The following is a 25,720-nucleotide window of genomic DNA, read 5'->3' on the forward strand; positions in this document are numbered from 1 at the left end:
CTTAATGTCTATATTTAAAAAGAAATCTGCGCATAAATGTGGTTTGAAGTGATAGTAACCTCTTCCCTAAATTCAAAAGGCATTCAAGCAAACGAAAAATTAGTTATTTGGTTGTATTTATAAAAAACTACATAACCCAAAATAGACATAGAATATGGTATTAGTTAAGTTAAATTGCAAATCAACTCATTTTCAACTCATAAGCATCCAACAAATATAAACAATTACATACAGTAAAAGTTGAATTAGGAAAGACAACACTACTCCTCAGTTTTCACTAATTGCTTTTACAACAAAAAGTTCCATTTGGTGCTAAATCTAAAGCATATAGGACAGGTGTCACAATATATGCTGTCAGACAGGTGGGCTCCTCTTAACTATATCAAGTAGCACCATCTCATTTGGGGTAAATTGTATATTCAGAGCTCTTGTATTCATGGGGAGAAATGATAATCAATGTGGGTTTGGAGATGGCGGGATTAAATATAGTAGGGCCGTGTGATCCTGGAAAACACCATAGATAATTCGCTTTCGTGTTGCAGGAGGAGGAAAGAAATAATATACTAAATCTGTAGCTTTGTTTTTGTGGACAAATAGTATATCATGAAGTGTTGAAGTCTTATTTTCTACAGGGAAAAAACAATCTGCCCTGGGAGTTGGAAGGGTTTATTAGAGCAACCCCTTGCGATCATGGTCATACATGATTTTGAGAGGTCTTGTTTTCTATGGAGAGAAAGAACAGGAACCAGCGTATTGAGGTCCATAGTATATATAATTACCAGGTGTAAATACTAGTCTTCGGGTTCATGGCAATAGCATGTTTGTCTGTTTACCATAAGCACCACCTTTTTTGGCTTCTGCAGTCTAACAAAGGCAACTTTTCCGCAAGCTCAAAACGTACCTTTGTTAGATTTCAGAAAGTCAGAACCATCAAGTACACTTGTGATACCTACATTAGATCAAGTTTGATCAATTTTTCTCAGAAAATGTTACATTTGTATGAAATGTAATACCAATTTTAAAGTAAAGTAAAATAGAGCAAAATAGTCATGATGGGGAAAAGATCTGAATATAACAGGTGCAATTTGCAGTTTATTTTGTGGTTGAAGGCCACATTAAGCACATCTAAGAGAGTGATCCAAGTTATAAGGGGATAACAAGCATTGGCAAAGCCAATTGTTTGGGCTTTTGTGTATGCATGGGAAAGGCATTTGCCAGGCAATGTGATAATGGTACTACTTAACCATCAGGCTGCACCAGCTGGAAAATGATGTGAGTACCCAAGCATATGGTAGCAGTGCTTGACTAATGCCCATAAATAGGCCAAAACATCTGGCGTTTTTTGCCAATGCTCGTTGCTAACAGGTCTTGAGATGCTTGTTTTAGTAGGACTTCAGATGCGAGGACACACATATTGCTAATAAATCAAATGGCCAAATGCACACCTGCTTAAGTCATTTTTATTACACAGGTAGCATATTAAGAGCTGCAATCAAATCATTAACCAACAGAAGACTGCTTTGAAATGACAATTACTATCAAAGATATGGAGAGTTAGAAAAAAGCTATAGTAACCCTTTCTACATGCAATGTGAAGTTAGAATACACGATTTCAGCTAAAAGGCCACACATTCACAGAACCATCTAGACCTCATCACTAGAAGTCCACCTCCAGATCAGAGCTGCACAGCTTGTTTTTTTGTTTCATAGGAGTAAGTAGTGATTGTCTTATATAACTGACTGTACTATTGTATGCATAACTTCAACCCAAGACTGACCGCTTTCAAGGATACAGCAACAATCACATGAGACACACGCGCCCTTCACCAAACAAAGTCTGATAGTACTGCTTGATTGGGCTAGCTCAAGCAGATCGAAATGGGATGTGTTTTGGGTGGGGAGGGTCAGGAAATGGGTGGGAAAGAACATAAAGACTAGCGTGGCTGGGGCGGTAAATGGATAGGAAAATAACCAAACAGCACACCGGCTGTCAGTTTCTCCTAACATTGCATGTCTCTGCTTCACCTCCCATAACAATAGCCTTTCAAGTCAAGTAGAAAAATGCTTTAATTCGGTAAAATACCATAAAAGCAAACATGATAAAAGAAAAAGGTTATCATGTATACATGATGTCACATATTTAAATTCATTCAGATCAACAATAAATGATACAGATAAATACTCCCTACCCCCTGTCTTATAGATAGGGACGATCACAGCCAGGGTCCAAGTTGAAGGAATCTTCCTGTCCTACAGACAAGTTCACATTAGCTGGAAATAAGGAACCAATAGCCTTTCTTCCTGCTCATAAGTATCCACAGGGATTATGCCAGGGCCTGGGGCCTTCGCCCCCACATTGGGCTGCTACCGCCTCCGTCACTTCCTAGAGTGTGAATACTAGGTGGTCTTCCTCATTGATACCATATTAATGTGGGGGCTTATCTATTCCTCTTGGTTCAGTGTAAATCAATCTATCCTCTTTAGAGAGTTTAGCAAAATGACTATGTCAAGGATCTTTGGTGATGGCAAACTCAAAGGGGATTCCCTCAGCACGGTCGTCTATGTAGGCAATTTGCCAAAATGATTTTTGGTCTTTCTTCCTTCTAGCGAGGATCAAGTTCTCCCATCCAGAGGATGCCTTAGCTTCTTTTTTTGGGTTCACTAGCTATTTATATTCCTTTCCTATGATGGCCAAACATCTCTGATCAGTGGAATTGGCTGATTTGAGAGATAAAAGTAAATCAAGCTTTGTGTTTCTGCATTCTGCATCAAACCAGCCATTTGTCTTTTTATTGCTCCTCTTAGCCTTCGAGTTTATGTAAGGTTTTGTGAGATGATAGTTTAATGCCATTGAGATTTGACTGTTCACATCCCAGAGTGTCTTATCATTGGTGGATCCTCAGGTAAAAACTATCTCCAGGCATGGCAATATGGTGGATAACATTTTAGGCATGGTGACCTCCAGATCAATTATATCCCATTTCAATCTTTATTGTTGGAGCAGGAAAGTGCAATGTGTTCTGGCAGAGTCCCTTCCTTTCTCTTTGGGGTCACTGAATTAAGAGTGATTGCAATTAGAAAATGATCACATTTCAATTCTAGGTAAAACCTTTAGGTCCTGGATAATTTCACAATGCAGCATATCTAAGAGGATTAACTCAACATGGCTCTTCAAGTTCCCCTTGTAACTGGTTGTGACTGGGGGCACATCACCAATCACACTCCAATTGCATGCCTGCACACCCATTCTAAAATGAATGTGTGCCATTTCCAAGGTGTGCTTGTATTGCCTATGTGGTTTAGATATCTGAAGTGTCGGGAATGTCCCACATTTCATCCTCTTCTTCTAGAAAATCTAATAATTCTTGCTCTGGTTTGTATTGCAGGGTAAAGTCACCCATTATCAGAATGATGCCCTTAATCGTGTGGTGTGCAACCATTCTGCCAGTGTAGTTTCAAGGCTATATAAAGTCTGGAGAGCGTTCTTGCCATTGGGCGGTTATAGATATTGGCAGGAAACATAGGCTCTTCATTAGGGAAATTAATAGTGAGGACCAGTAAATCCGTACTGTAGTTTGCGAGGACTCAGACCTACACGTTCCGTGCCGTTTATACCCATACACTCAGACCCCCACTCCGTCGTCCCATGGCACCATTGGATTTCACCTTAGGGATTTCAAAGTTGCCATACCACTCCATATTCCCCAGATTGCAGGCCCAGGTCGGCTGGAAACAAATTATGTCACACAAGATAAAAATGTTGGGCCATTCCGTATCATCTTTGTGTTCCTGGAGTCAGGCAATATTCCAACAGATTGGCTTAAGTTACCCGCACAACTGATTTTCAGGGAGCAAATGGGCATTTATAAGGGAGTCAAACATTGCACAGGGTCTGGGTGTCAAGCAATTTTGCCTGTGTTCTGGTTTAAGTCCGTGGGATGAACTCGCTCTGGGGCTTTCCCTCTGATAGTGGTGTTCAGCCCTGGCAGGGGAACTCTTTGATAACCAATGGCTAAAATATTTTGGGTCATGTCCCTCTCAAAGAAACTTCTTTTTATGTAATCAAACTCTGCATGAAACCGGTCTTGGAAGTGGGCCACGTCCCCAATGTCGTCTATGAATACAGAATATCAGTCCATCTTGCTTCTCATCCATTGGATACATTTATCTTTCAAGGAATCTACCCCTTCACTATGTTTCTCAATTAGTTTCGGGACGTTTCTCATACAAAAAGAATCCACATTTGTGGGCCTATTAGATTTTTGAAATCCCCAGTTGAACAATTGGCGCACACATAGGGCAGTGTGCTGGACTTATTGCCCACTTGATCTCTTCACCGTAGGGCACTTTGTTATTTGTTAGGTTATGCTGACACCCCCACACGTGCACTACCTGCAACTGCTGCTCAACCGAGTGTACTCCTTTATAGGCTATTGGGTCTGGAAAACCCTCGACCAGATTACAACAACTGCAACCCAAGCAGTCTAACAGGCCCTTTCATCCGCCTAGCTACTACCCATTGCTCTGCCACAATCTCTGCAAACACGGTAACTCTACTACTATGCATATTGTTGTATTATATGTGATATAGCCATTACGTGGCTAGACCTGTGCATATGACGGCTTATATATGCTATCCTAGGACATATTATACCATCAGTGTTCTTCTGGCCGCCAGTTATTACCATTACCATTACCGGCTGTTATTTACTGTTATGGTTTCATGCTGCTATTTTGTCATTGGATAGGGTAATATGTATTGTATTTGCTTGTTAGTAACTTACCTTATATGCTCACTTATTGCTTAGTGCGAGCTTTGTATTTGTGTGGCGCATTTCGAAAGTCTGTGCCACTAAATTCTTTCCTACCGGCAAACTGTTCCCCCGCCATACATGTATTCCCTCTGTTTGCATTGCACCTATCCATCACACTGAGTCCATGTTGTTTTTAGTCTACTCTGCCTATGCTGAATCCAGCCCATTGCAGACACTGCGACTATACTGAACTTAGCCTACTGTGCCTATTTTGCTGAATTTAGCCCACTGTGCATATGCTTAGCTTAGCCTACTGTGCCTATGTTGTTGAATTTAGCCCACTGTGCCTATGCTTAATTTAGCCTACTTTGCCTATGTTGTTGAATTTAGCCCACCGTGCCTATGCTTAACTTAGCCTACTGTGTCCATGCTGCTGAAATTTAGCCTACTGTACCCATATTGAATTTAGCCTACTCTGCCTACGTTGAATCTAGCCGACTGCAAACCACTGTGCCCAGGCTTAACTTAGCCAGCGAAGCCTAGGCTGAACATAGTCTATTGCAGCCACCACACCTACTCTGAATCTAGCCTGACCCAATCTACGCCAACGAGGTACTAGCTTTAGCCCACCTGATCCAGTCTACTGTAGCCGGCACCAACTGCCCTACTATGTATGTGAGCAAAACCCTACTGTTATCTTTACCACTGCTGGTTTTACAAATAATCTTGACAACCATGGATCAAATGAAATATGCACCTTGTCTTACACTGAACAGAAATACTATGCTTCGAGCCAGACTCTCTTCCCTCTACGAACCTAAAATATCTAGCAATACCTACCTAAACCGCGGTAACTACTCTAAACTGACCACTATGCATATTATGCAAGCCCACATGCAAACTACTTCAGATACTAAAATGAAAGAACACATACCAGCTACTTTGAAACCCCAGAGATCACCAAATACAACTATGATAGCTGGAGTGCTGATTAATGCCAGATCTATCGTAGCTCACGCCACTGAAATAGCCAATATTCTAACAACCAACAACCTTGACCTCCTAGCGGTCACAGAAACCTGACTTCATGAGGCAGCAGGCCCAGTGCTCACATTAGCGATACCAGAGGACTACCAACTCCTAAGAATGGACAGACTTAATTCCAGAGGAAGTGGTTTAGCTATCATTGCTAAAGCTAACCTGGACATAAGACTATCCACGCTACCCCACTAAATTCTTGCGAACTACTCTCGGCGAAACTGCCTATGTCCCCTTTCCGCACTCTAAACATCTACCTCATATATAGGCCACCTGGACCTATAGGCTCATTTGAAGAGGACATATCTAGTCTCTGAGCCAACAACATAAAAGATTCATCCCAGATAATTATCCTAGGTGACCTCAACTTAGGATTTAACAATCTGGATGACAAACAAGCACTAGCGATAGCTACCATGCTTGCTGAACATGGCCTCATCCAAAAGTTCCTCTCCCCTACCCATGACAAATGCAGGACCCTGGACTGGGTAGCCACTTTAAACTGTCCAACAGCCATCACTAAAATTACACCCCAACTTTGGACTGACCATCACCAAATTGACTTTAGCTTAACACTAATCAAACAAATAGATAAAGATAAAATTATGCCACCCCCTCTTCCTACTAGATTGAAGAACAACATCACACCAGACAACATCCTACCTCTCCTCCTTCCTGTGATTAACGCCTTGACAAGTAACTCCAACCCGGATACGCTGGTGGATTCCTATAATGACACCATGGCTAAGGTCCTAGATACCATTGCCCCATTTAAGGTACGCAAGAGTAAACAACAGACTCATCTTAATACTTGGTTCACCCCTCACCTCAAAGACCTTAGACTGGAAAAAAGGAAACTAGAAACCATATGGCAACACTCCCCAACGAAAGAAACTAAACTAAAATTAAAACTCTGTGCCAATAATTACAAGAAAGAAATTATCCAAACAAAAAAAGACCTCTTTAATGAAAGAATTTCAAAAGCATGCCTTAATACCAAGGAATGGTTTGTGATCCTTTGGGAATTAGAGCCACCTAGTCCTCCGCCAGATAACGTACCCAAAGACAAGCAATGGTGCACTAGCATTCGAAATGCCGTAGCAAATAAAATAAAAACTCTGCTACTTAAAATTGCAGCTAAAAAAGCCTCTCTCCCCCTTGCCGAAATACCAACAACTACCACTTCTAATAACAAGCCTGATTTGGCTCTATTTAAATTCTCTAAAGTCTCCATTCAGGAAACTGAAAAAATCATTGCATCCCTAAAACCATCGAACTGTAAAGGAGATAACTGCCTGGCCCAAATAATGAAAGAAGTGGCTAGAAATTTAGCCCCCTTTATCTCTAAACTCATTAATGCCTTCTTTTCATCCAATACTGTCCCAAGTAGCTTAAAAGAATCCTGGGTTCTACCCCTTCTCAAAAAACAAACTTTAGACCCTTCCATTCCAACAAACTACAGGCCCATCACAATGGTCACATTCCTCCTCAAGATAATAGAGTGGCCTATCTTCGGTTTCAGAATTACCTTGAGACCAACCAACTTCTAGGCTCCCGTTAATCGGGTTTCAGACTCCAGCATGGCACAGAGACAGCTTTATTAGATCTTAAAGCACAAATCAACGAGCTTAATGACAAAGGAAACACAGATATACTGCTCCTCCTTGATCTGTCGGCAGCGTTCGACTTGGTGGACCATGCAGTATTATGCAAACACCTAGCATTGGCTGCCCACTTTTTGAGCAAAGCCATAGCCTGGGTCCAGTCCTTTCTACACAACAGAAATATGCAAGTCTTCTCCACGACAGCATCTGCAGACCATTCAAACAACATGTGGTGTCCCACAGGGATCCTGTGTCTCACCAACCATGCATAATATCTTTACTAAGCCTTTATTTGACAAATTGGATAGACTGGGTGTCACCTATGCAAATTACGCAGACGACACCCAGATCCTCATTCCCCTTTCGGGCAATTTCACTGCAGATACAGCCTTAGTAATCTAAATATACATCCTCATTCAGGCATGGATGACAACCCATGGCCTCTGCCTGAATGACGATAAAACGCAGATCCTGAACCTTGGCTCGGCTAATAACCTAAAAAAACCTGACACTAACTACAGCACCTTCAATATTGATGGCAACATAATTTCAGTCGCCAAAGAAGTGAAGGCACTTGGCTTCTATCTGGACTCCATGCTAACTATAAAAAAACAGGTTAACTCCTTGGCCTCATCCACGGTTTACACCGGCAAACTCATTAGAGCATGTAGACACTTCCTCTCACTAGCAAGCTGCATTATTTTAGCTAATGCCCTCATCCTATCAAAATTGGACTACTGCAATGCACTGTACCTAGGAGCAAACAAATACATCATCAATAAACTACAGATACTGCAAAATAATGCGCTCAGAACAGCCATGAACCTCTCCACCAGAGAGCACATATCCAATGCTAGGAGAAACTATCACTGGCTGGGATCCTCTTTAAAATGGTGTCATTAACCTTCAAATGTCTCAATAACACATCCCCTCCAAACCTGAAGGAAAGAATATTTAGGAAAACCTCTGTACAACCCTCTAGGACAGCCAATTCCTACTGCCTTCAAATACCTAGATTCAGTCTTAAAAAAACAGGAGGCAACAGCTTCCCAGTAAAAGCGGCCCAGCAATGGAATTCACTACCAGTCGAGCTCAGGAGGGATCAATCCTGTTACAGTTTCAGACGCAACACCCTCACCTGGTTACGCCTTTACGACCATTATGACTAATGATCGCAGTTGTATGTTTACGTGTATGCTTCCTACCTGTACCGCTTGACATTTGTAACCAAGTGTCCATGTATTCTCTGTACCCTTCTATATCTGTAACTAAGCTTTAAGTATTCTTGTTATGCTGTGCGCCCAGTTACCTATGGGTTTGGTGCACCCTACAAATCAATAAATAAACAAAAAAAGTTTTTTTTCCCTCAGATCTGTTTTCCTGATGAGGTGGGTGATTCCTAGCAAAGTCCCAATAATTCCATTAACAGCAGCATGGTGGTCTTCCTAAAAACCCGATTAACTGCTATTGACAGTGTAGGGTAACTCCTCAACAACCAGACATAAAAAACAACATGCTAGGGAAAAAAGGCAGTCACCCTTTAAAAAAAAAAACAAGAGGTTTTTTTTATTTACAAAAAGGAAAATGCTGACAATTTGTATTTATGTATTTATTGAACATTTGTTAGGCACCTACACAACAAAATAGTGTTTGCAGGCACCACAAGTCAAAGTGGGGAGGGACCAAGGGGAGTAAATAATGATGGCAAAATACAATGATGGTCCTACTAGGCCTTGTGACATTCGGACGTGCAAGCACAGTGAAGAGAAGTGTAGGAGATAAGGGAGGCAGGGAAGGGAGCAAGGTATGAGCAAGTGATGGTGAGAGCCTGGGAGGGAACTGCCAAGGAGTGCCAAGGGAGGAGGCCGCTGGCTAAGTGCAAGGGCGGTGGAATCCCAGGGTGGGGTAAACAGCCTTCTAGTAGGGTTCTCACAAGGGCAGTGCTGGGGGGAGGAGGGTGCTGGTGTTGACAGGGCAGGGGCCTGGTCATTTATGAGATGCATGAAGGTCCAGGGTACCGGGCTTAGCAGCAGTTTGGCGGGATTAGTAGGGAAGAGAAAGAGGGAAAGAGGTAGAAAAAAAGCAGAGTCTTGAGAAGTTTCTGGAATTTAAGGTGGTCCGGCTAATGTCTGAGAGGTGCAGGGAGGCTGTTCCAAAGAGAGGCCCCAGCCGAAGAAAGAGACCTGCCCCCCACTCTCTGCTTGGAGAAGCATTTGACAAGCAGAGAGTTGGAGTTAGAGGAGTGGAAGGCTCTAGCAGGGAGTTATTTAGGGAGAGAAAGTTGTAGATAGCATGGTCTCAGAGCCCAGAAAGCTTTGTGGATGATGCAGGGGTTCTTGAATTTGATTCCCAGCCACCAGGATCTTAGGGCTGGAGAGATATGGTCCCTAGACTTGAGGCCAAGGAGAAGTCAGGCAGCCCTATTCTGGATTAGCTAAAGCGGGCTAAGGGAGGAAGAGGTTATTGGAGTAGTCCAGCCTAGAGAGGACCAGAGCTCTGGAAACAATGAGCTTCTGGGGAAAGGTGAGAAATGGGAGAAGGCCTCTTAGAAGATAATGCTGGAAGGGGGCTTTCTTGCTGAGGTCTAAGATGTGAGGGGTAAAGGAGAGAGAGGAGTCAAAGATGACCCCAAGGTTTTTGGCCTCACGGGATGGTGAAGGTAGAGGGCCCAAGGAAGGCAGCCAGAGGGTAGGAGGGAAACAGGGCAGAAGTGTCCCAATAAGAAGGATCTCTGTCTTACTGGCATTAAGACAGAGGTTGTCAGCTGTAGACTATGCCTGGATAGCAGTTTGACAATTGGGGATGAGAGAGGAGGAAGAGGAGGTGGTAGATGGAAGTTTGAAGGAAAGATGTGTGTTGTCCGCATAATACTGGAAATGATGGGAGAAGGAGGAGATCAGGGGCACAAGAGGGGCAAGATAGATATTGAAGAGTCATGGCAATAGGATAGAACCTTGGGGGATGACACAGTTGGAGGGTGAAGCGGTGGAGGAATAAGGGCTTAGCTGCAGCTCGGAGGGGTGGTTAGTGAGGAAGGAGGTCAGCCAATCCTGTGCCCGGTCCGTTATGCCGAGGGTATCACAGAGCTGTTTTATGAGGATGAAATGGTTGACCAAGTCAAAGGAAGGCAGAGGAGAAATCGAGGAGGGTGAGGACAGCAGGAGAGTTAGAGTCAGAATTCGTGAGCATGTCTTCACAGGTGTTCAGGAAGCAGTTTCTGTGCCTCTGGATGCCCGGAATCCAGATTGGTGGTCATGGAGGCAACCAGCGAGTTGAGTAGGAAGGATCAGTTGGGGAGGACCAGCTTCTCAAGGAGTTTAACTTGGAAGGGGGTGGTGGAAAAAAGGTGTTAGTTAGCCGGGCAGGAAGGGTCAGCAGATGGCTTTTTTAGGAGACAGTGCACAAATGAGTGCTTTAGGGATATAGGGAAAGAGCCAGTGGCAAAGGAGTGGTTACAGAAATCAGCAAGAGCCCAGGTGAGAGAGGAGATGTTGTCCTTCAAGGTTCTAGAAGAGCATGGGAGAACCTGTTGGAATGAGACCTTCATAGAGCGGACAACTTTAGAGACCTCATCGGGTGCTTTGAGCAGGAGGGAGGATAGTGTGGGGCTTGGAGTGAGGGGAGCCAAGGAAGGCAGGGGAGCAGGAGTGGAGGTGGGGGTGATGGAGAGTGAGGACAGGATGTCCTGAGTTTTAGATCTGAAGGGGGAGGCCAAAGCGGTGCAGAGAGCCTGGGAAGGAAGGAGAGAGGTAGAGACCGCAGTTGGATTGGTGAGGTCCTTGCAGATTTTGAAGAGTTCATCCATGTTGTTAGTGGCTCCAGAGATGCAGGCTTGAATGTGGGCCCTCTTCTTCTACAATATTTCCGTTGGAGCAGGTGACAGGCAGTTTGTCAGAGGATGAACCTGAGGTCGGCCACTTCCGTTCAGCAGCTCTGCACTTATGTTTCAGAGATGCTAGATCATAGTCATACCAGCCGTTGCACTTGGAGGCACGTTTCAGGCGGATCCTCAAGACAGGGGCAAGGATGTTGAGGGTGTTTGGGATAGAGAGGTGCAGGTTAGCGAGGGCAGAGTCAGAGGTAGAGTCAGAGGCAGGGGTGGGAGGGGTGACTGACACTTGCTTCATTGGTCGAATGACGGTGAAGGAGACTGCCAGTGCAGGGGGCAACTCTGACAGGGGGTCGAAGGGGCAAAAGTGGGAGAAGAGAAAGTGGTGACCGGGTTAGAGAGAGGGATATCTCGATGGATGAAGGCAGGGGTGTTACTAGATCTGGAAAAGATCCGGGGCTACGTGAATGTTGGGACTGTAGGGACTTGGGGCTAGCTAGCCTTTTGGTTGTAGCCCCTGAGCTTCTATCCGGGGCTACAATCAAAAGACCCGGGGCTATAGCTACCTAAGCCATCCCCTAGCAACGCCTCTGGATGAAGGCATCCAGAGTGTGTCCAGCTGTGTGTATCAGACCGTAAGGAAGAATAGTGAGAGAAAGGTCACGGAACTGTGAGGTGGCTGATTCAGAAGAGTCGAGGTGGATATTGAGGTCACAGATGAAAAGGAGTTTGGACGAAGAGGTAAAAAGTGAGGAGGTGAGGTACAAACACTCAGTGCTTCACAGCTGAATGGAGTACGCCCAGTCAGCTTACCAGGTAAGCATCTGCTTCAGAAAATGCTCTTGCACTATTACAGTACCAGTATTTTTGTCACTATCCAAAAACCAATTGGGGTTTCTCTGTAATACTTGACACACTGAGGATCTTACGAGGACCAGGCAGTTGGCACTAATATTATACTACCTCTTTTTTTTTTTTTTTACTTTATTTACATTTTGCAAATCAAACGCACATTTCAAATATAAGGTCAACAACAATGAAGCAAATATTTATCCAAAATATCAGCACCAAAACTATATACAAGCACATAAAACATATTATACTACATCTATTACTACGAGAGCAGACCAACTATCAACCAGATTGGTCACCGTGACCCACTGGAACGTGTAGATGCACAGTCACACCATTACGGGAACATAGAGGTTCTCCCGTTGTAACTTGTGGTGAACCTGTATCACGTTCCAGATTTCTTCTTTGAATTCAAACAGAGACAACAGAAAACGCCCTGATGACAGACATGAGTCCGAAATGCATCAGCAAAGTTGGCCTCTCTACCTCTAACAAAATATAAGGTTAAAAAGTAGGCTTGTTTTTTATCTCTGTTTTCTGTAATTTTGTCGCTTGATTACTTGAATATGGACAATATGAGGTTTTTTAGCATGTATAGGCGGTAGTACTTTCTACCCTCAATTGACATCACCAGGTCTGGTATAGCTTTATAACAGCCATCTCTTATCTTAAGGAGGTGAGGACAGCCCATTCAGAAACGAAGAGAGATAGGGCCGGTGGGCTGCATATGGTAGCGATGGTTGAGTGAGAAAGTAGGAGAGACCCTGAGCCTACAGACAAGGCATTCAAAATAGGGGTAGGATTGAGTAGGACTGATAGAAGCAGGGACCCACTCAGGGTAAATAAGGGCCACACCACCTATAGGACAGTTGGGTCTCGGATTGGAGAGGATTTTGTTGCCCACAGGACAGAGCATGCTAAGAACAGTGACAGAGCTGGTATTGAACCATGTTTCAGTAAGGGCGAGGATGTTGAGATCAAAGTCTTCAAGAAGGAGGCAGATGTCAGAAGAGGGTTTGACAGCAGAACGAGCACTCATGGTAGCTCAGTGAAGCTGAATACTAGCTTTGAAAGTTTTCTGAGTGGGGCTACAGGGTTTTGGTACTCCCATCAGGAGTGGGGGAGAGGATAGAAGAGAGCAGGAAAGAGGAGTAGTAGGAGAAGGGAGAAATTTAATGAGCAAGAGCAGGGTCCGGTCAAGGAGGAGAGTAGATTGAGAACTTTGGGCCACGATAGTGCCATTGTGATAGATATTAACAATGCACCTAGAAGATGAGAAGCATGCCAAGAGTACTTCCCATCTAGTGTCACCATTAATGGGTGAAGAGGAGAAATGGGAGAGAGTGAAGACCCGGTGGGGAGGCCGTATGTCCGTGGAGGGGACATAAAAAAATGATGTCGGTAATAGTTTGCCTGGAAGTAGCACTGATGTAGGTGTCAGCAATAATTATGCCTTATATTAGAGACCAGGAGAGCTTTTTAAGCTTTTTTCTACCAGACTTCGCGAGAGGGATGGAATAGGTGATAGAATAGTAGTTAGAATAGATAAGGGAGATAGAGAGTGCCATGTGGCTTGAGGGAGTGGAGGCAGAGAGTCAGACGGGGAGCTGTACATTGCACAAATAAATTCACCAGGCGGCCTACCAGCCAAGCAGGGACAGATGAAGGAGGTGCTTTAAATGAGATATGCACAGGGAAGCAGATTTTTTCTTTTTTAAATACCACTAAAGTGCAGCAGAAAACAAGTAATGCACAGGTGTAAAGGCACATCTAAATTCGACTTTCCAGTAAAAGTACTCAAATTCAGCAGAAAACAATGAATGCAGAGGGTTAAAAGCACATCTAAATTCGACTTTCCAGCAAAAGTACTTAAGCAGCAGGAAAAATTCAATGAATAAGAAGCATCTAAATGAAAAATTCAGCAACACTGTGAAATGCGGAGTTAAACAGAGTAAGGGACATTTACATTAGGAATTCTCGCAATGCAGTAATTGACAGAAACAAGAACAGAAATAGAGACAGTGATCCTGTAGTTAGAAGAGAACAGCAATTAGGTAGTTCAGGTGATACTTGGGAGAACTCTGCAGGGCAGTCCAGGTTCAGTGAATGCATAATAGGCTGGGAAAGTGGGGAAATGGAAGGCAGACCCGGCAAAGGGCTAGAGGAAGAAGGAGGTTAGTCCAGTGGTGGTAGGATGGTCTTTAGGGAGCCAAAAGTTCAAGGTTTAATTCGAATTTGGAGGCTGGCAGACTACAGGTCGTAGGTTGACCATGGAACAGAAAGTGGGCTGCCAGCACACAACATTTATGACAAGACGGTGAGGAGGAGGTGGGCAGCATGAGTGGAGCAGTAGGAGAGGGGGTGAGGGGCCCGACACAGACCTGATGACGGAAACAGGAGTAAAGGCAAGCAGCAGTAACAAGCACAGGGCTCTCAACTCCAAGACTGCTGGCAGATCAAACCAGAAGAGAGCACTGGCGAGGAAAGCAGCCCTGGCGTTCACATGGGACAGGCCAGACAGGGGCCTTAGTGTGGGCCTTTGAAGGGGTCGGCTCCTTTGCCTGCCGAATCCCTTGATCGAAATTTCGTTATATGGGCAGCCAATTCAAGTCGCAGGAAGGCAGGCTCAATGGGAGGCCTTGAATACAGTTAACCTACGATGGCCATATTACAGTAAGAGGAAAGATGATGTAAAAAGTATGCACAACACACGCAGTCCCCCTGAGCCTACCTTGTTCCCCTCACTGGTATCAGGTAGATGGCTAAGGTGGTTATGGCCCGCAGCTCAGAGGAGCAGGCAGAGAGGTCTTGTGCAAGAAGTCCAATGGTATTATAAGTCCACTGCCACAGAGCTCTCTCTCCTCCTCAAGATGGAGGCCACTTTATAAGCAAAAAAATCGTCATTGATGATGCATTCGGTATACAGTATTAATGCATCACCCTCATTGGCTACCAACTATATACATGCTAATAATCACATATGGCCCCTGTGCCAATTGCTGATGATGTCTTCTCCGCCATATTCTCCACACGTGGGTGACAAGTTCTTCACTTCAGAATGCTGTAAGGTAACTGGTTAAATTAAAAAGGCAACATCCTACCTTCACTTCTAAACACTTGATGTGCACCTGGACATCAACATGCACTCATCATGCGAGGTAAGTCTGGTCCTTGCAAACAAGGCAACTCTTTTCTCATCCCAGACCTGTAGGCGCCGCTATCGTCCTTCCCCGCCACAATCCTATACTTGGAATCACCCTTTGCTCTCCCTAGCACAAATCACAGACCCTGTTGTACTCAGCTTCCCCCTGTATCAGCTACCCCTCCCGGGGGATGGACCTATGGTCCCACTAATCCATCCAATTCATGAAGGATTTAAGAGCACTATTCCTGTGAATCTGGTAGTTCAAATAGAATGACCATTCTTCTGGGGTGCGCTAGTGCCCTAAAACTCAGTTCCTGTTTTGCCAGCTCAAGACCTCTGCCGCGGCTCTCATGAGTGTGGCTTTCGTTCTGAGCTGAAGCCTGTAACCCATTTGTGTTCTGGCATTCCTACCTAATTGTTCAAAGGACTGACTTGATACAATTATAACTAGGTATGCGTGCGTGTTCCGTGCTAGGGATTTGAAAGTGATAATCAAGCAAAGATGATGCCTCGTTGTTCTGTGTTTCCAACATGGCCTGCGAGGATCCATGCCTACCCTCGAATACAGCCCCATTTCATGTTATGAATGTTGCCCGCAGGCAATGTATTCTAAGTGACACTATCGCAAAGTAATGGTTAGTATTCCACTACATAAACTGCTAAAATACATATGTTCCCATTGATTACTTCCACCCATAGGTTCTCCTCTGCCACCTATACCGTCCTCTTGGCATTCTTCACAGTATTAATATATTTTTCGCAATCTAAATCATTTGGGAGGGGTGGTGATCTGAACGTGCATCCCTACAACAGGTTCCTCCATTAGCATTTCTGGGGAAATGGGTAGTGTGGTTTTATGGGTTCCTATTTTCGGGGCGCTGATTTTTTAAGTGAAGGAGTGTTCAGATTTAGTTAAGTCTTCTATTAGTGTGCACAGGCTTTTAACTTCTAAAGCGAGGACGGCACAACTATTGCAGAATGTTTCGGTATTGTAGATGTTAGCGGTAGGCAGCTGTGAGAGATCTATACCAATAGTTATCACATTGATCTCCCTTGGATAAACTAAAATCTCCTTTTCCAGGGTTTTCTCAATGCTGTTGGTTAGGGCGTTGTCTGGGCAGAACAGCGAGGCAAACCTGTTGGACAGCTTGATGTGACTTAAGGCCTGCCAAAGGGGTGAGAATAGTTTTATCTTAAAGGAACAGTCTCAGTGCCACACAATGGCCACAACTAAATAAAAAGTAAAGTGTGGACTTGCTTCTTATCCCATTCAGCAGCTCGAGAATGGATATCCCAGCATCCTACGCATGTGAAAAAGTGAATTTGAAAAACTACACTACACATCTGGAATAACACTTCTGATGCCAACGAAAGACAGCCCCATAGGATCCTATTAAGGGGATGTACACTGCAAAGTCAAAGCAAAACATTAGTCGAAATGTTTTGTGTTACTGTGAGACCATGTACAGTTTTTTTTTAAAGATACCTCGGGGCATGCGACTACTAAAACAATGGATGATGTGTTAGGATACCCCCCAACCCCCTTTACATCGCCAAACACGCTTACCTTGTTGTCATACATTGACTTCGGCAGAGGTTTAGGGTTAAGGGAAATCCAGAGGTAAACAATTTGGGGTAGAAAAGCATGGGGGCTTCAGAGGGTCTTCCACTGCATTGACAAAGTAAATGGGCCTCATTACGACCCAGGCGGTAAGTTACCGCCTGGGCTGTGACTTTACCACCATGGCGTAAACTACGTTTACGCCATGGTGGTTGGCGGACTTACCGCCCCATTCCGAGGTTGGCGGGGCGGTAAGTCCCCAATCCCCATTTACCCTTCCCCATTCCCATTTTTGCCCCATAGGGCATAATGGGAGTGGGGAAGGCGTTAATTACGCCACCGTAAATTACGGTGGCGTAATTAACTCCATGGTCCCTTAGCGCCATGGATTTTAACACCTGCTAAAAGCAGGTGTTAAATCCGCCATGGCGCTAAGGGACCTCGTACTCAGGCGGTAAGGGTCGGCGCTGTTTACGCCGCCGTAAAACCCTTACCGCCTGAGTCGTAATGAGGCCCAATGTCTCTTGAAGTCAAAGTAGACAAAGTAAATGTCGGATGAAGTAAATGTGGCGAAGTGAATGCTGGGAACATAAAGTCATACATCTATGTGTGAGTGTGAATCAATCACATGATTGGACATGGATCAGGGATTGCTTATTCCAATATTGTAGACACATGCACTAGTTAAACGAAAGGGGAAGATAATAAAATGTTATATTTAGTAGTTAAAGAATATTTATGTTTATTAATAAACAGTTTCCGCTATGCAGGCATACAATATTGTACTTCTCAAATGACACATTGGCCCTCATTACGACCCTGGCGGAAAGGGGTTTACGCCGGCGTAAAGCATGGCGTACCTTTCCGCCTGACTACGAGTTCCCGTAGCGCCATGGTGATTTTTACGCCTGCTTTTTTCAGGCGGAAAAATCCATGGCGCTACGGGACTTGTTGTTAATTACGCCACCGTAATTTACGGTGGCGTAATTAACGCCTTCCCCACTCCCATTATACCCTATGGGGCAAAAATGGGAATGGGGAAGGGTAAATGGGGATTGGGGACTTACCGCGCCGCCAAGGTCGGAATGGGGCGGTAAGTCCGCCAACCACCATGGCGGAGTTGGCAGCTTAGCGCCATGGACCATGGTGCAAATTGCACCATGGTTCTCCGCCAGGGTCGTAATGAGGGCCATTTAGTTAAGAAGTTGGTTAAGTTTGTTAACAGGGCCCAACCAGTGAAAACACATGATAACAGTAGTCTCCAGTTTAATGATTATGGAATGGTCCTTTGATGAGGACTGGTTGTGTTTCTTGACACCGGCCAGCATTCACTGTAGGCCTGAGCCAGCTTCAAGGTCAAGATAAAATGAGCACCATTGCATTTCGTAATAACAACATGTGTTCACATGCCAGCAAACCCACAGTGGTGAAGAGGGCCATGTGAATGTGGTTTCCAAAATAGGGCATAGTAAAGCTTGTTTTCTGTTGACTTGGGCTCAAAGTTGTCTGGCGAGGTCAGTAGTATCTAGGGTCTGTGAGATATTCGCAGTGGGTCTGTGAGATATTCGCAGTCGTCATTCTACAGATGTATTATGGAATTTTTTCAGCTATGATATTGCTGGCAGTATTTCGCAGGACTTATTTTGTGTTCCTTCACATCACGTCCCAGCACCCATGATTATTTTTGCACATGTTATGTTTGTGTCAATTCAAAAAGGTGCTTGAAAATACACATGAATTGACACCAAAGGCCACATGAAAGTTTAAAAAAATGGTACGGGCTACATTCAATAAGTCATTTAGCGAATTGCAAAAGGAATGAGCCCATCTTTGCTTCCTGGCCTTCCCTTCCAGCAGGTCTAGCACCACACACCAGGCTTAAGTGCAAAACCACTGCTTTCAAATTAATACCAACAGCAAATAAATATGTATCAGTCTTCATATTATTTTATCTATATGTACACACATACACAGGACTTGAGATGCTTTTTTCCTACCAGTACTTCAGCAGCAAAGACAAACATGGTTAATACATCAAGTAGCTGAACTCATTTAAATTTCACAGAATGCATTATCAGCTTCAATTAAGCCATTAACTCTCAGAATGCTGCTTTCAAATAATAAATGTAGGCCCTTCACAGAGCAAAGTCTGATGTATTGCGTACCGAGACGGATCTAAGAGATCTTAGTGGGATGCGTTTTGGACTGCAGGGGCAGGTAGTAAATGAAATTATATTTTATTTATATCGCGCTCGTACACAAGGGTTTTAGAGCGTAAAATCCGTAACTTGAAATGGCCATAGGGATCAGCATAGCCAAATACAGTCACCCACAGGCTCTGTGTCCCTCCTCATATGTCACCTTTCTCCACTATTCACCTCCCATGACTATCGTGTTGGCTCATAGGTACCACTTTCAGTGCCATCTAACGGCCCAAACTAAAAATACTGGCATGTGGGCTGCCTGGCACAGCCCACAAATCAAGGGACAACAGATATCTGTGACAGTCATCGGCTAACAATCTCATAACCTCCCACTCTTCTAACAAGGTAAGTTTACTCCTGACCTTAAGAAGGTAAGTCACTGGGCTCATGAACAAGGGATTATTTGCTTTGTATCACTGTTTCAAGCACCAGATATTTTGATGGACTCACTAGAACTACATGATGATGCTGTGCTAAAAAAATTCTTTAGCAACTAACAGAACACTTTTCTTTGAAAAGAGACATTAATCGAGATAAATCATCTGGAAAGAAATGTTACTAAGGTGCTGCCAGGAATGACTACTAAATGCGACATCAATCTGATCAAGTGAAGTCATGGCGAGGGCAAGGATATGAATTGAGAAAGATGCCAGGGGAAGCGGAAATTGTGTCGCTTATCTCAAGGCATCACAGAAAGGGTTGCCATGTGACCTTTGATCTTCGTGGCATCACAAGGTGTTACACCATATGACCTTTGACCCTGCTGACATTACAGAAAGTGATGTTGCAGGTTTTACAAACATGTAAATAGCTTACGTTTTGTAAAGTAAGGACTAGCTAATTTTGCTAACTTGGGATGGTTTCAGGATACAACAGGGATAAAGGGATACAACAAGAAACAATATAGACCAGGGCTACTACACTCATATGTCAGTACAGCCGCCCATGACCAGTTATTGCTATATTATAGCACGTATAGCCGTATACACCAGGTGAAATCATATGCTAAATATATACCCTAAATGTAGCCTCCTATAAGCAAAACGTGCCATTCTGTGGGCCTCATTACGACCCAGGCGGTAAGTTACCGCCTGGGCCGTGACTTTACCACCATGGCGTAAACTACGTTTACGCCATGGTGGTTGGCGGATTTACCGCCCCATTCCAACCTTGGCGGGGCGGTAAATCCCCATTTTCCCATTTACCCTTCCCCATTCCCATTTTGCCCCATAGGGCATAATGGGAGTGGGGAAGGCGTTAATTACGCCACCGTAAATTACGGTGGCGTAATTAACTCCATGGTCCCTTAGCGCCATGGATTTTAGGTGTTAATACCTCCATGGCGCTAAGGGACCTCGTACTCAGGCGTAAGGGTCGGCGCTGTTTACGCCGCCGTAAAACCCTTACCGCCTGAGTTGTAATGAGGCCCTGTGTGTCCTAACTGTATAAATGACAGATATAGTCATAATAAATAACGCACAGCCTAGCATATCATGGTCCTGTCGTCCCATGCCAAGTGTAGCCTGCTATATGCAGACGCTACCAGTTGAGGCCTCACATTGCCCGACATGAGATATATTGAAAATAATGTAGGTACACCCTGAAATGTCAATGTTCTGCCATCATAAGTCAAGTGATCCAATGCACAGTCTTGCGCATCATGGACCTCCAATCACATGCCAATACTGCATCCTCCAATTACTCAGAAATGCTGTCAGTTAATAGCTTACATTCTTGTTATAGTCACCATATGTAAGGTGCAACCTGCCATGTACAGGAGTTGCTATCATTTGCCCACTGCAGCCAAAAATACCCAATAATGCTGTTTAATGCTAGCTGATACCTCATATGCATGGTAGCACCCCCGCCAAATAGAAGGGACAGTCTCAAATGTCCAGTTGTTGCCATTACTTGCTAAGCACAATCTCATATGCCCTAGCAATGTCATCAAATAGCTGTCAATGCTTCATTTTAAATATGAGGTCACCATGAGTAAGGCATAAACTCACAAAGGCCACGTGCAGCCTTAAAGGCCCCAGTAATGGCAACCAATGTGGCGTTCATCCCCTGTTCCAAACGAAGCAAGGGCGGATAACGAGTGCTCCGGGCTGTTGTCCCCATTCCAGACACTGGGGTTCTAAAGCAGTAATCCGGGATGCTAACAAAAAGGATTTCACTTTTTTCCTTCCTACAACGGGACACATGCGGAGTCCCGCTGTAGGAAGGAAAATCCTTTTCCAAGAGGGCCACCATGGAAACCTGAGGAGGGGCTCCATGCGGAGCCCCTCCTTGGTTTCCATGGTGGCTTGCGGAAGCGAAGGGAAGGAGCGGATGCGGAGTTGGCCGCTGAAATAAGGTAAGGGTGAAGGGGGAGAAAAAAAAAGGAGGGAGGGGGAAGATTGCGGTGGGGGGAACCAGCCATCAGGCGGCTTGGAAAACATGCCTTGTACCGGAGGTTAAAGCCTGTTTTCCTTGCCATCTGATTGGCTGACTTTCCCCACCCGGGTGCTAATGCAAATTAATGCACATGGTGAAGGTATAGCCACTACTTGTATGGTGCAGCCTCACATGTCCAGTTGTGGGAATAAAACACCAAGCACAACCTCAAATAATACAGCCCCACTCACACAGACTTGACATCCACTTAGGTCAACTATGTGAAATCCCAGGCCTGCACCCATGTCTCAGTTACTTGATTAGGGGCTTTGGATCCATGGATCTGGCTCCTGGATTAGATTAAAATCTGTGCTCCTGCCTCACTTCTGCTCCTTCTTCCAATTTCTCTTCTCCCATGCACAACACCATATGGAAACATCTTGTTGATGTGGGTTAAGGTGAGAATGAAGAGTTCACACCCATTTTCCTTCTGCTGGCCCCTAGGCAGCAATTAGTTTATGTGTGGCACTCGGATGATGATCATGAGTTGGAACTACCAAAAGCAAAGAGGGCTCATGAGATGTCAAGGTAGTAATCAAAATCAGCAAAATAATTCCCTTGAAATCCACCTCTGTGCGTGACTCAGAATAGTGAAAATGTGAGATTTCAAGAGTAATGCTAGCAGTCAGTGATGAGGGTGTTTGTGTTCTGGCATACTTTGCATAGATGCATGACGGATTTTAAAATCAGTCACGCAAGTGGTATATGGCTAATAGCACCATGGTCCACCGCCTGAGTTGTAATGAGGGCCAATGTGTTGAGTCAGGCCTAGTTGTGTGATGGTGTCATTGATAGCAGTGGCATTTGAGTCACTAGGGTCTTGTAGGCTGAGGTTGAAATCGCCCATTATAGTGATTTGGGAGCCAGGTTTAGTATTAGCTGTAAGTAGATGGGAGATGTCTTCCTCAAATGAGGTGATAGCCCCTGGAGGCCTATAGATAAGGTGGAAGAGAATAGTTTTGGTGCTGGAGAGTGGGAGTTTGAACAATAGTAGTTCAGCAGATGGCATATATATGTTGTTGACTGCTCTGATATTTAAGTTGGATTTGGCGATGACTGCTAGTCCACCCCCTTTCCCGATAGGTCTATCCGTTCTGAAGATAAAGTAGTTATCAGGGACTGCAATGGAGAGAGCCGGTCCAGCAGCGGGGTGTAGCCATGTTTCGGTTACTGCTAGGAAGTCCAAATTGTTAGATGTGATCACGTCTGCAATGTCAGGAGAGTGGGCAACTAAGGAGCGAGCATTGATGAGGGCACCTTTTAGTGTGCTAGTGTCTGGGATGGATTGATTGCCTGGTGAGTCCAGGGAGAGGTTATTAGGTTTGTCCATTTGGGATGGTTGTGTGCTTCAGGTTGGATCTTGCCCATATTTCTGATGGGTAATTTTGGTGGGTAAATATTTGGTCTGAGTGCATGAGCTAAGTCGGGCATTTCTCACTTGCAAAGGGCAAGATATGTCAAAATTCAGGGTGTTGGGTGTGTTGCTGCGGTAGCCTAGGTTAGCGTTTGAAGATAGGTGGGGTGAGGTATGAGAGGTGTGGGAGGGGAGGCAAACTTGGCGACCCAGTCTGCTTGTGATAGTGGAGGATGCGGAGGGGTAGGCATTCCTAAGGCCATCGTGAGTGGTAGTTGGGCCCAGGTGTTGGGCGGGAGCATAGATGGTGCTATATTAAGGCAGAGAGGGAGGATGGAAGCCATTGTGAGAGTTATGTGTTTTAGTGTACACATGCTGAGATGGTGTTGTTTTGGCCTGCATAATCTATAACGATGGCCCAGAGTAGGTCACACAGTCAGTGGAGGAGGGTGGGGTCAAACAAAGCACAGTCTATAGCAATGGGCTAGTAGGGTAGTACGGGTGATACACACTCTATAGCAATGGGCTAGTGAGGTAGTACAGGTAATACACACACTATAGCAATGGGCTAGTAAGGTAGCACAGGTAATACACACTCTATAGCAATGGGCTAGTAAGGTAGTACAGGTAATGCACACTCTATAGCAATGGGCTAGTAAGGTAGTACAGGTAATACACACTCTATAGCAATGGGCTAGTAAGGTAGTACAGGAAATGCACAGACTATAGCAATGGGCTAGTAAGGTAGTAAAGGTAATACACACTCTATAGCAGTGGGCTAGTAAGGTAGTACAGGAAATGCACAGTCTATAGCAATGGGCTAGTAAGGTAGTACAGCTAATACACACTCTATAGCAGTGGGCTAGTGAGGTAGTACAGGTAATACACACTCTATAGCAATGGGCTAGTAAGGTAGTACAGGTAATACACACTCTATAGCAGTGGGTTAGTAAGGTGGTACAGGAAATGAACAATCTATAGCAATGGGCTGGGTCACACAGTCCGTAGTGGATTGGGTCTAGCGTGCGCCATCTATAGCAATAGTACAGGTGGTCATACAATCAATGCTAGAGTAGGTATGGGGTGCCGGGAATGCAGGGGTAACATGTTAGTATTTAACAAGTAGCTAAGTTAAACTATACATGTAAAAAGTGGCTGTAATAGATTTAGGACACGGTCTTACCCAGCGTAGTGAGAAGCAGTGGATAGACATACCAGATTTGACTATTGATGATTGCTATCGTTGAGTTCATGGTGGCCTTCCGATAATTGGTGCCTTTGGTTACAGGTTGTAAGGGATCAAGTTCGGCCTCAGGGCAAGCGTTCGCAGGTTAATGGGCACAATGATTCTGGGAGCAGGTTCTTGTACTGGTACATACGCTAAGTAGGCCCGCAGGTGGGGCAAGCCAACGCGCTAACATGCGCGAAACAGTATGTGGATGAAGGTGCTGGCCGGGGTGCGGCCTCGCTGATGTGCTGTGACACGGCCGGCTTTGGGTGGTCTGGCAGGAGGTGGGACACGGTAAGCATGCACATGTAGTGTGCCCTGTTCGAGTTGTGTGCACTACTGCAGTGGGTGCCAGCTTCTGAGGCTGCACTGTGTGCCTGGTGTGGCAGCAGGACTGGTGGGGAGATTCTGCCCTCAGCGATCTGTGTGAGAAGAGAGGAGCTGAGGGGGCTGAGATTCCAGGCCAGTTCCAGGCAGTGACAGGCAAAGACAGGCTAAGAGCCTTGTACTGCGGGCCATTTGCTGTGGGGATCCCGGGTCACGCCTTCGTGGTGGGGCGTAGGGAAATGTAGATCGAGAGCCAATCCATGGCTCGTGCTGTTGGCTCGAGTGTTGCCTAGCAACACCCCAACAATGTGGCGGCGGCAATTTTACAGCCAGGTTTTCTCTGCTCCACGCGGCATGCAAAGGGAAAACAAATAGATGATCAAGACAATTGTGGCGGAATCAGCACAAAGAAAGGAATGGGGTCAGCAACCCGATGAGCAACAATGCTAGTAGTCAGATGCACTCACTGCGTGAGTATTCAGGGCTGGATGCTGGATGGGTTCCTTCTGGAGCACGGTGAGGCTGAGAAGCGGAGCTCCTTCCCTCCCGCGACTCGGGCCTGAATGCACAGGCAAGGACAGGCTAAGGGCCTTGTACTGCAGGCCTTTTGCTGCAGGGATCCCGGCTCACGCTTTCCGGTGGTGGGGCCGTAGGGAAATGTAGATCGAGAGCCAATCCGTGGCTCGTGCTGTTGGCTCAAGTGTTGCCTAGCAACACCCCAACAAAGTGCCGGTGGCCATTTTACAGCCAGGTTTTCTCTGCTCCACGCGGCATGCGAAGGGAAAACAAACACCTGATCGAGACAATTGTGGCAGAATCAGCACAAAGAAAGGAATGGGGTCAACGACCCGATGTGCAACAATGCTAGTAGTCGGATGCACTCACTCCGTGAGTATTTGGGGCTGGATGGGCTCCTCCTGGAGCACGGTGAGGCTGAGAAGTGGAGCTCCTTCCCTCCTTCCCGCGACTCCGGCCTGAAGTAGAGATACAGGACATAGGTCAGTAGGCATATGAAAAAGGTTCAGATTCGCCAGCATAGAAGTAGAACTCAGATAAGCAGCTTCACACAATGTGCCAGTGCTTAAGCAGGGGTGCAAGAGACAGAGTGGAAGAAATGTGGAGGGTGCACATGTCATAGCATAGATAGAGGATATGGATTAGAAGTTACCAGGTAGGTGCACACACCCAAGTATACATTACGATTTGCAGAGGGCCATCGTTTGTAAATAGTATCGTCATGAGTGGGCCAAAAAATAAACGTCTTTGTGATGGGCAACATATCATTAGTCACTTTTGTTATACATAAAGCAACAAAATAGCCAATTGGACCATGAGTTAGGCTTTTTGAGCAGCGTACCCTGAGAAGTAAATCCCTCTTAGGGGCTGAC

This window comes from Ambystoma mexicanum, chromosome 7q, assembly GCF_040938575.1.
Source record: "Ambystoma mexicanum isolate Mex_15411 chromosome 7q, UKY_AmexF1_1, whole genome shotgun sequence".
Classification (NCBI taxonomy): Eukaryota; Metazoa; Chordata; class Amphibia; order Caudata; family Ambystomatidae; genus Ambystoma; species Ambystoma mexicanum.